Source organism: Lynx rufus, unplaced genomic scaffold, assembly GCF_022079265.1.
Source record: "Lynx rufus isolate CCGP_SWC_20201006 ecotype Redwood Valley unplaced genomic scaffold, mLynRuf1.p SCAF_4, whole genome shotgun sequence".
NCBI classification, from domain to species: Eukaryota; Metazoa; Chordata; class Mammalia; order Carnivora; family Felidae; genus Lynx; species Lynx rufus.
Window position 1 is genome coordinate 115537087 of NW_025814856.1, and position 9442 is coordinate 115546528.

Consider the following 9442-nt stretch of genomic DNA (forward strand, 5'->3'; position numbering starts at 1 on the left):
TCCTTCAGAGCATTCCCCTCAGGTTATAACACACATTCACTGGTATGATTGATTTGATTGAGGCTGTCTGTATCTAAAGCACCTAGACTAAAAAGACTCTGTGAGGACAAGGCCTGTGTCCTTTTTCACTATTGTATCCCCAGGATCTAACACAGACTGGAACATAGTAGGTGTTCAGTAAATATTTGTGAGTGAATAAAGCTAAATAATAAATGCTGCCACCTTTTAACCTCAATATGCTATTTCTAAAGAGACCAGACAAATATTTCTTTCTTCATGCCTACAAAACATACTCAGGAAGGTGGAATCTTTAACATCGTCACCAACTCTTTCCCTTTCTTCCTGCTACATCTGCTCAGGATCCAAGGGCTGTCAATGTTGCTTCTGTATTATTCCTCAGATCTGCCCCTTCTCCCCCTCTCAGGGTCACTGTCCCAGTAACACCATCACGTGGATGACTGCAAATCCTATTCACTACTTGCCTTGGTCTCCACTTGACTCTCACCTCCACGGGTTGGTCTGCTCAGGTTCAGCCTGAGTTTCCAGTTTGAAATGATGCCCCACTAGTCCCTCCTTCAGCTCCTTCCAACTGCTGACGAAAACAGTGGCTCTCCACCTTGTATGCACTAGAACCACCCATGGAGCTTTGTAGATATACTAGTTCTAATCCAGACACAGATAGATTAAGAATGGCCTACCCAGTTTTTACCCCAACTCATCTCTCTGAAGAAGGACAGGAAGGAACTTCAACTCTGTCCCTCCTGATAGGCCACTGATTCAGAGTCAGCCATACGCCCACTGGAAAGCACATCAGTGATTCCCTCTCCCACTGGTCTTGCTCTCTGGGTGGCTACTGTTTCCAGTTCATGTCATCATCTGGCAGACATGGAAAACCCCAGAAAACAACAGTGCCAGAAGTAAAGCAGGAGGTATATCTTGGTGTTAGTGAACAGCTTCCTGAGATAAGAAGTCCCCATAAGGAAAGCACTGTGGGTGGAAAGTGGAGAAAAAGTGTGTAAGAGTGTTGCTGGACAATGTTTTTAAAAGTACATTGTGCCCATGTCTTCTGCCCATTTTTAAATTGGATTTTTTTGAGTTTTGGGTGTTGAGTTGTATAGGTTCTTTATATATTTTTTGATACCAACCCTGTGTTGGATATGTCATTTGCAAACATCTTCCCTCATTCAGTAGGTTGCCTTTTAGTTTTATTGATTGTTTCCTTCACTGTGTAGAAGTTTTTTATTTGAATATAGTCCCGATAGTTTATTTTGCATCTAGTTCCCTTCTAGAAAAATTTTGCTACAGCTTATGTTAAGGACATTACTGCCTGTGCTATCTTCTAGTATTTTTATGGTTTCGAGTCTCACATTTAGGTCTTCAATTGTTTTGAGTTTATTTTTGTGTATAGTCAGTCAGAAAAAGACAAATGCCAAATGATCTCACTCATATGTGGAATTTAAGAAATGAAACAAATAAGCAAAGGAAAAAAAGAGAGACAAACCAAGAAACAGACTCTTAACTACAGAGAGCAAACTGATGGTTACCAGGGGTAGATGGATGGGAAGATGGGGATTAAACAGTACACTTGTTGTGATGGGCAGCAGGCGTTGTGTGGAATTGCTGAATTACTATATTGTACATCTCAAACTAATATGACACTGTATGTTAACTATACTGGAATTAAAATTTTAAACAGTACTTTGTGCCCAATCACAGTATGAGAGTGCCAGGCAAAGAGAGGTAAAAGATGTTTCCTCGTATAGCAAAACAATGCACTTTAGAGAAAGCCTCTGCAATTAGATTTGGAGATGAGAATGCGTAAAAGTACTATAGAAGGGGATTTATGAAAAGTAATCATCTATCATCCACATTGTCTGAGAGTGGGGCCAATATGATTGGTTTTGCCTTATTTGAGATAAGAGAAAAAAAGAAAGAATGCACCACCAGAAAAATAAAAATTGGGGTCTGACCAAAAACAAAACAAAACAAAACAAAACAAACAAACAAAAACACACACAAAAAAACACAGAAAAACAGAAAACAAAACAAACAAAAAAAGCAACTCTGGGAAAAAGGGATAGGGAGCATCATTCTGGACACATAAAAGAAAAACAAGCTTTCAAAAATGATCTCCTGAGGGGCGCCTGGGTGGCTCAGTTGGCTGAGCGTCCGACTTCGGCTTAGGTCATGATCTCGCGGTTTGTGAGTTCCAGTCCCGCGTCAGGCTCTGTGCTGACAGCTCAGAGCCTGGAGCCTGCTTGGGATTCTGTGTCTACCCTCTGCTCTCTGCCCCTTCCCCATTCACTCTCTGTCTCTCTCTTAAAAATGAATAAATGTTAAAAAAAAAAATCGCCTGAAAAATATAAAAGAAAACTTCAGAAAATGATTTTGTAAGATGTAAAATGACTCACATCCATAGCAAAAGAGGGGAAAGCTGTAAGAAAGCTGTTAACTGGCGTAAAGAGACTACAGAATCAGATTAAAAGGGAGATTACAAGTAAGAAAGGATTACAAAACCTGTAAGAATGTGAAAGCAAAATTCAAATCCACATTGATGGCAATAAAGCACAAAATCAACACTGTTGGAAAGTGACAGTGTGGTTGGCAAATTTGAGAATTTCTCACACAAGGCAGAAGAAGTGTGCCAATATCCACGCTTCCTCCCAGAAATTCAGGTTTAATTGACTTAGAATGGGGCCCAAGCATATTTCTTATTGTTATTTTTTTATTTTGTTTTTAATCCTGATGTTCAGGCCACATCTCAGACCAATTACATCAGAATTTCTGGGGATGGGACCCAGTCGTCAGTATTTTTCAAAGTTCTCGGGAGATGACAATATGCCATCAAAGTTGAGAACCACTGATCTAGAGGTTTTGGGAAAAAAAAAATTGTAGCCTGAGGATTTCAAGGTAATTCCTCATTCATGAAGACAATAAGAGACATGGTCAGGCATGCAAGTACTTATAAAATACCAATATAACTTCTAGAAGAAATAACTTGAAGGCATCCTTCAACTGACCAAAACATGAAGCCAAAAAAAGGAACTATAAACTAGTTAGTCATGTTATAAAAGATGTGGATCTAGTTTAAAATGTCAGTATTGTTCTTGAAAAGGAATAATATAATTTAAAAGCATAATTAAATACAAAAATAAATCCCCATCTATTAATAATGACTGAAAAGTGGGGTTAGAGTAAAATGTACATATTATATACATTTACATATATATACATATGTATGTATGTATTTGTGTATATGTATATGAAAAAGATAATATGAGCAAAAAACTTATAAAGGCATTCATACCACTTCATATTCAGAATCCTATAGCACCAGTCAATTTTGATTATTGCTAGTTACAGTTATTGCTGCAAGCTTACATAGTCCATTCAAAAGCTACCATTCATTCTGATAGCTTTCTTCCTCACATCAAATTTGGCCGTATCTCCAAGGCTATGCCATTTAATTGCTCAGGGCCTCTGCAATTGACAGCCCAAGTCTGGACCACCAATGTAACCTTCCACATTGTGGAATCCAAGTACTAGAAGCAGGCTATGGCCCTCTTCAATTCTTGAAGTTGTAAGCATATTGGTGAGCCTTTTCCCATAAAACATAAGGATCAGGGGACTCCTCTTCCTAAGTAAAACGTGGTAGGTCATGGCAGATTAGAATTCCCATTGGAACAACAAGAAAGAGCCAGACAGACTACAAAAGTTACATTTGTAAGGGTCCCAGAAAATGAGGAAGCAATAAGGGCTACATAAATTACCAGTTGTTTTCTTCTTTGGGGATATTTGACAATTCTGGGCATGGACTGAGAATTAGATTTGGCTGGTAAAGAAGAATTTATTGAGGAAAGAGAAACCAGAGAGGTTTTTGGCAGTCACATGGGGCTGGTGAGAGAAACCAAACTTGAGAAGTACTAAACACATAGCTGGTTTTCCCCATGGGACATCTTCTGAGTTCTAAAGCTATGCAAAGGAAGCTGGGAAGTTGGGCTGAAGGCTTCCAAAGAGCATAATACAATCTTCTCTAGTTTTGTGGTGCTAAGGATAAAAAGTGTAACTAGAGAAAAAGGTCTTGTCATTCAAACACATAGCCAGGCTCCCCTTAGGACATCTTCCAGATTTTGAGGTTCTGATGGAGCAAAGAGTAGGAGGATAAAGAGCTAAATTCAAAACCTCCAAAATACAGCACTAAATTTCCCAGTCTTTCAGGACTGAAAAGATAGAGATCCTACAGGCTTTAATCAAAAGCCCAGAAGAGCTATGTTTGAGGAATGGGATAAAGACAGAAGTGGACTAAGCCTCACTAAAGATACAACTTAAACCCTACCCATCTCAAAGATAAGCCCCCCCAACTATCTGCCTAATGAGGAAAGTGGAAACCCTCCCTAGGGTGAAGCATTATCTGTAGTCTCTGCAGTGTTCTTGTATACCATGCCTGACAAACAAACAAAAATACTACACATTCAGAGAAGCAAGAAAATGTGACTTATAATGATTATCAAGAGAAAAGATAAATAATAGAAGCAGACCTACAGACAATCCATATATTGAAGCTAGCAGACAAGGATTTTAACTGATTGATATATTCTAGGAAATAGAAGAAAAAAGGGGGAAATTAATGAAAAGATAAGTAATATCAACAGAGAATTGAAATCTATGTAAAAGGGTCAAATGGGCATCCTCTATCTGAAACATACAATATCTGAGGCCAAGAAAATATTGGCTGCATTTAACCAGACTCAACAGCAGAGAGGAAGACAAGATTACCAGACTCTAAGACAGGATGGTAAAAAGTATACAAATTCAACCACAGATAGAAAGAATCTATAAAAACAAAACCGAGCAGTAAAGACATACGGAGCAAAGTTAAAAGGTCTACCATATTTCACTGGAATACCAAAAGAAGAGAAACAAATTGAAGCAGAAACAATATTTGAAGAAATCATGGCCAAAACTTATCCTAAGTTGGTGAGAGATGTTCCACAGATTCAAGAAGCTCAGCAACTTCTAAGCAGGATAAACAAAAAGAAAGACACATGTAGACATATTTTTGTTAAACTTCTAATAATCAAGGATTGAGAGAAAATCTTAAGAGCAGCCAGAGAAAAAACATTAACTTCAAAGAAGCAACAATAAAACTAAAGACTGATTTTTCAACATATATAATGGAAGCCAATGGAGATAATGGAATAACGTCTTCAAAGTGCTAAAATAAAAGAGTGCCATTCTAGAACTCTATACTCATTTAAAATATCATTCAAAGGTGAAGGCAAAATAAAGAAACTTTTAGAAAAATAAAAATGAGAGAAGTTTTCACCAGCAGACCCACACTACTAAACCAATGACAGGAAATAATCATATGAAAGCATGGAACTGAAAGAAGGAATGAAGAGCAGCAGAAAGTATAAATATAAACATAAAATGGTATTGAGTATTTCGTGTAACAGTAATAATGTCTTGTGGGATTTATAACACATTTAAACAAAATTATATGATAATAGCACAAAGATTAGGATGGACTGTATTAAATCTCCAGAGAAATCCTAAAATAAAAATACAATAATTTATAACTAACCATCTAATAATGGAGTCAAGAAACAAAGCTTAAAAATATGCCTGATTAACCCCAAAGGAGGAGTAAATGAACAAAGAACATAGGAACAAATAAAAAATAAGTAAGATGGTGGACTTAACTCCAACTATACCCGTTACTCCATTTAATAACAATGAGCCAGGGGCACCTGGGTGGCTCCGTCGGTTAAGCGTGCTCAGTCGGTTAAGCGACTGACTTCGGCTCAGGTCATGATCTCGAGGTCCGTGAGTTTGAGCCCCGCGTCGGGCTCTGTGCTGACCGCTCAGAGCCTGGAGCCTGTTTCAGATTCTGTGTCTCCCTCTCTCTCTGACCCTCCCCCATTCATGCTCTGTCTCTCTCTGTCTCAAAAATAAATAAACATTAAAAAAAAATTAAAATAATAACAATGAGCCAAATAGCCAAATTTTTAAAAAATGATGCTTAGATTGAATAAATAAAAACCCAAACCCAAACTAAATGCTGTTGACGATAGAATCACTTTAAATATAGAGATATAGAAGTAATAGTAAAAGGATAGTAAAAAATGTATTGTGCAGACACTAACCAGAAGAGAGCCAATGTCAGTATGTTAATAGTAGACATTAACAAAATACACTCTATGCTGGCTTTGAGGGAAGTGTTACATTTTTTCGAAGAATATAAATACGGAATATATTCTCTGATTACAATGGAATTAGAAAATTCCCCAAATACTTGGAAATTATGTAATATGCTTCTAAGTAACTCAAGGATAAAAGAATCAAATAAAATTAGAAAACATTATGAACTGAATGATAATACAAGTGACATATTAAACAGTGATGCCAAGAAGGAAACCTATAGTTCCAAATGCATAGTGCATTTTGTGGGTGGGGGTGGGGGGTCAAGAAAGATTGAAAAAAATAAATAAACCTAATTCCCATTTCAGACCAATGAAATGCAAAGAAAATAGAAGAAAGGAGATATTAGTGAGCAGAAATCAATGAAATAGCTAAGAAACACAGAATAGAGAAAATAAAGCCAAAATTTGGTTCTTTGAAAATATTAATACAATTGATAAACCCTTAGTAAAATTGATCAAGAAAAAAGGATGGGGTAAACATAAATGATCAAGATCAGGAAGACAAAGGAGATCATCACTGTAGACATTTAATAGGTAAGGGAATATGATGAGCAACCTTATGTTACTTTATTTTAAAAACTTTGATGAAATGGGTAAAAAAATTTTTTAATTAACAAAATAGACACAAGAAGAAATTTATTTTGTTGAGTCTGATTAAAGTCAGCTTCACTTAATAACGAGAACCTCTTTTCTTTTTCGTTTTTTTCCAGCACTGGCCAGTAAAACTTTCTGCAAGGATGGAAATGTGTTACATCTGCACTGTCCAATAAAGCCCCCAGGATGGATACAATGGTTAGGGAGAGAATGTGGACAGAGAGAAGAGGTCAAAGATAGGCGCTGGTGGGGGAGGAAGAGCTGGCTGTTGAGGAACAGCCAGTAGAGGAGGAAGAGTTCAGATATATGTATAACACAGAAGCCTGGAGAAGAACATGTCTCAAGAAGGAGGAACTGGTCGACCTTACCAAGTTCAGCTGAGAAACCAAATAAGATGCAGATGGAGAACAGCTGAGCCTGATAAGAGCTTGCTGGGTGGTGCAGTGGAGGTGAAAGCCCATTGAAGTGGGCTAAGGAGAGAGTAAGAGATAAAGAAGCACAGACCATGAAGTCAGCCAACTCTTTCAAAGAAATTCTCAGTAAAGGGAAACAGGGAACAGAGCAGTCACTACAGGGTTGATGGGATCATTTTTTTAAGATAGGTTATTTTTTAAAGTTACTTTTATGTGCTGGTGAGAAAGATTCAGTAGAGAGGGAGAAGTCAATGATGCACAAAAGGAAAGAGACAAATGTGGGGTTGACATCCTTGAGGTGAGAAGGGACAGACTCCGGAACATATATGTACATCTCTGCAAGTAAGGCCCTTCATATTAACACCGAACTGGCTCAGTAACTAAACTGCAATTTGCAAAGATGTGAACACGAAGTAACACTGTTCTTCCCCCCACCATCCGGTGATTCTATAGTAGTTCTCTCAGGTTGTACTTCCCTCTTTCTGGATAAAGCCTCCAAAACATCTCATGGCTTTACCAGTTACTCTCAGATAATAACAAAATCCATCCATTGTGTTTAGCACCTAGTATATTACCAATACTCCCCAATTTACTGAATTTTAAGTTTCTCCCATCCACTAGCTCTGGTCTACCCCACACATCAGGAAATTATAAGTGACAGAGGGAGGAGAGGATGTTTCTCCCTTCTTGCCTGCTCACCTCATCTGCCAGTCTGGCCTGCTGGGTTTTCATTCTTCCAAGGTTGGAGCCAGGTAGGAAAAACAGTTAAGAGGAAAAAAGGCCTTATCTGATTGGTGAGTTATAGTTTGGCACCAACGCTCTTTTTAGGGTACAGAATTTAAACGCCAATACTCTCTCTTCTGAAGCACTTTTATGGATTCTTCAAAGACTTCCCATAGGTAAGAATTTCCTCAAGATAGCAGCTGGACCCCTGCCCTGTGGTTTCTGGCAAGTTACCCCCATCTGTTGGGGGGCACCTCCAGGCGGTTCTCTTGGGTAGAGTCCACTACAGAATGACCCAGTTTGGTTCCTTCCATGGGGTCATCTGACCAAGGGGAACACCCTTGACTCACCAAATTCTAGAAGTACAGCTCATGACAACAAAACTCTCTACTCCATGGCTCTACAGCAACAAGCTAGAGACAGTCTCTCCTCTGCAGATTTTTTAGATGTCCTCTCACATTCCAGGGGACATAATAACAACTTCTCTGTGAGTGTCTCTTATAGATCCCCTTCCTTAGTTGCTTGGAAATGATAGAAACACTCCCTTTCCCAGCCCTACATCCCCACTGACAACTCTCTCCAAAGATACCCTCAATCCTAAAATCTCATATCACTTATTCTCACTGGGAGGTAGGCCAAAGACTAATGCCAGCAGAACAGAAGTCACAGTCTCAGTAGACCCTGCATAGGTGGTCCAATACTCTCTTTGGGATGCTGGAATATCTGGTTCTCAGAGGTGAGGCCTCTGCAAAAACTCTGAGAGCAAGAGTCCCATTTTAACAGTCGATAGGGGATACATAAAAAGAAGGAAGAATACATAAAGAGTGAAGCTGTTGTGGCTGGAATTGGCCCAATTTGCATTTCTTTAATATTTCAAAGTTATTTCTTCCAGCACCACACACACTCTTCTTCCTAAGAGTGTTTTTTTATTTTATTTTTTTATGTTTTAATGTTTATTTATTTTTGAGAGAGAGAGAGAGAGAGGGAGGGAGGGAGAAAGCATGAGTGAGGGAGGGGCAGAGACAGACAGAGACACAGAAACTGAAGCAGGCTCCAGGCTCCAAGCTGTCAGCACAGAGCCCCACACAGGGCTCAAACCCACAAGCCAAGAGATCATGACCTGAGGGGAAGTCAGATACTTAACCGCTTAACTGCTTAACTGACTGAGGCACCCAGGCGCCCCTAGGTATTCATTTGTCTTATACTTGAGAGCAGGAGAAGTAGGTGAAAACAGGGTGAGCACATACCATTGCCAAGGCTGCTCACTGCACAAGAGCACCTGGATGAGGGGGCAAGGGGTAAGTGAAACAGAACCCACCATGGCCACCAGCTTGGTTGGGGCTGCATTACCCTTGAGAGGCATTTGTTTTATTTAATCCACAGAAAGGTGCCTCATGGGTTAACAGAGGCTTTTTGAAAGAAGCTACAAAAGCATAGGAGTAATCACAGGTACAAACAGAATTATAATACCCTGGGATAGAAGAGAGAGTGTTACAATAGTAGTGTGAA

General features: G+C 39.0%; 1 long non-coding RNA gene across 1 annotated transcript in view; it reads left to right on the top strand.

Moving 5' to 3' along the window:
* Positions 1 to 8907, top strand: part of LOC124524212 (uncharacterized) — a 41260-nt gene extending 32353 nt beyond the window's left edge. The window contains exon 4 of the long non-coding RNA XR_006965179.1: positions 6914 to 8907. This is a non-coding gene — a long non-coding RNA (uncharacterized LOC124524212). The remainder of the gene's footprint in view (positions 1 to 6913) is intronic.
* Positions 8908 to 9442: the final 535 nt, after the last annotated feature.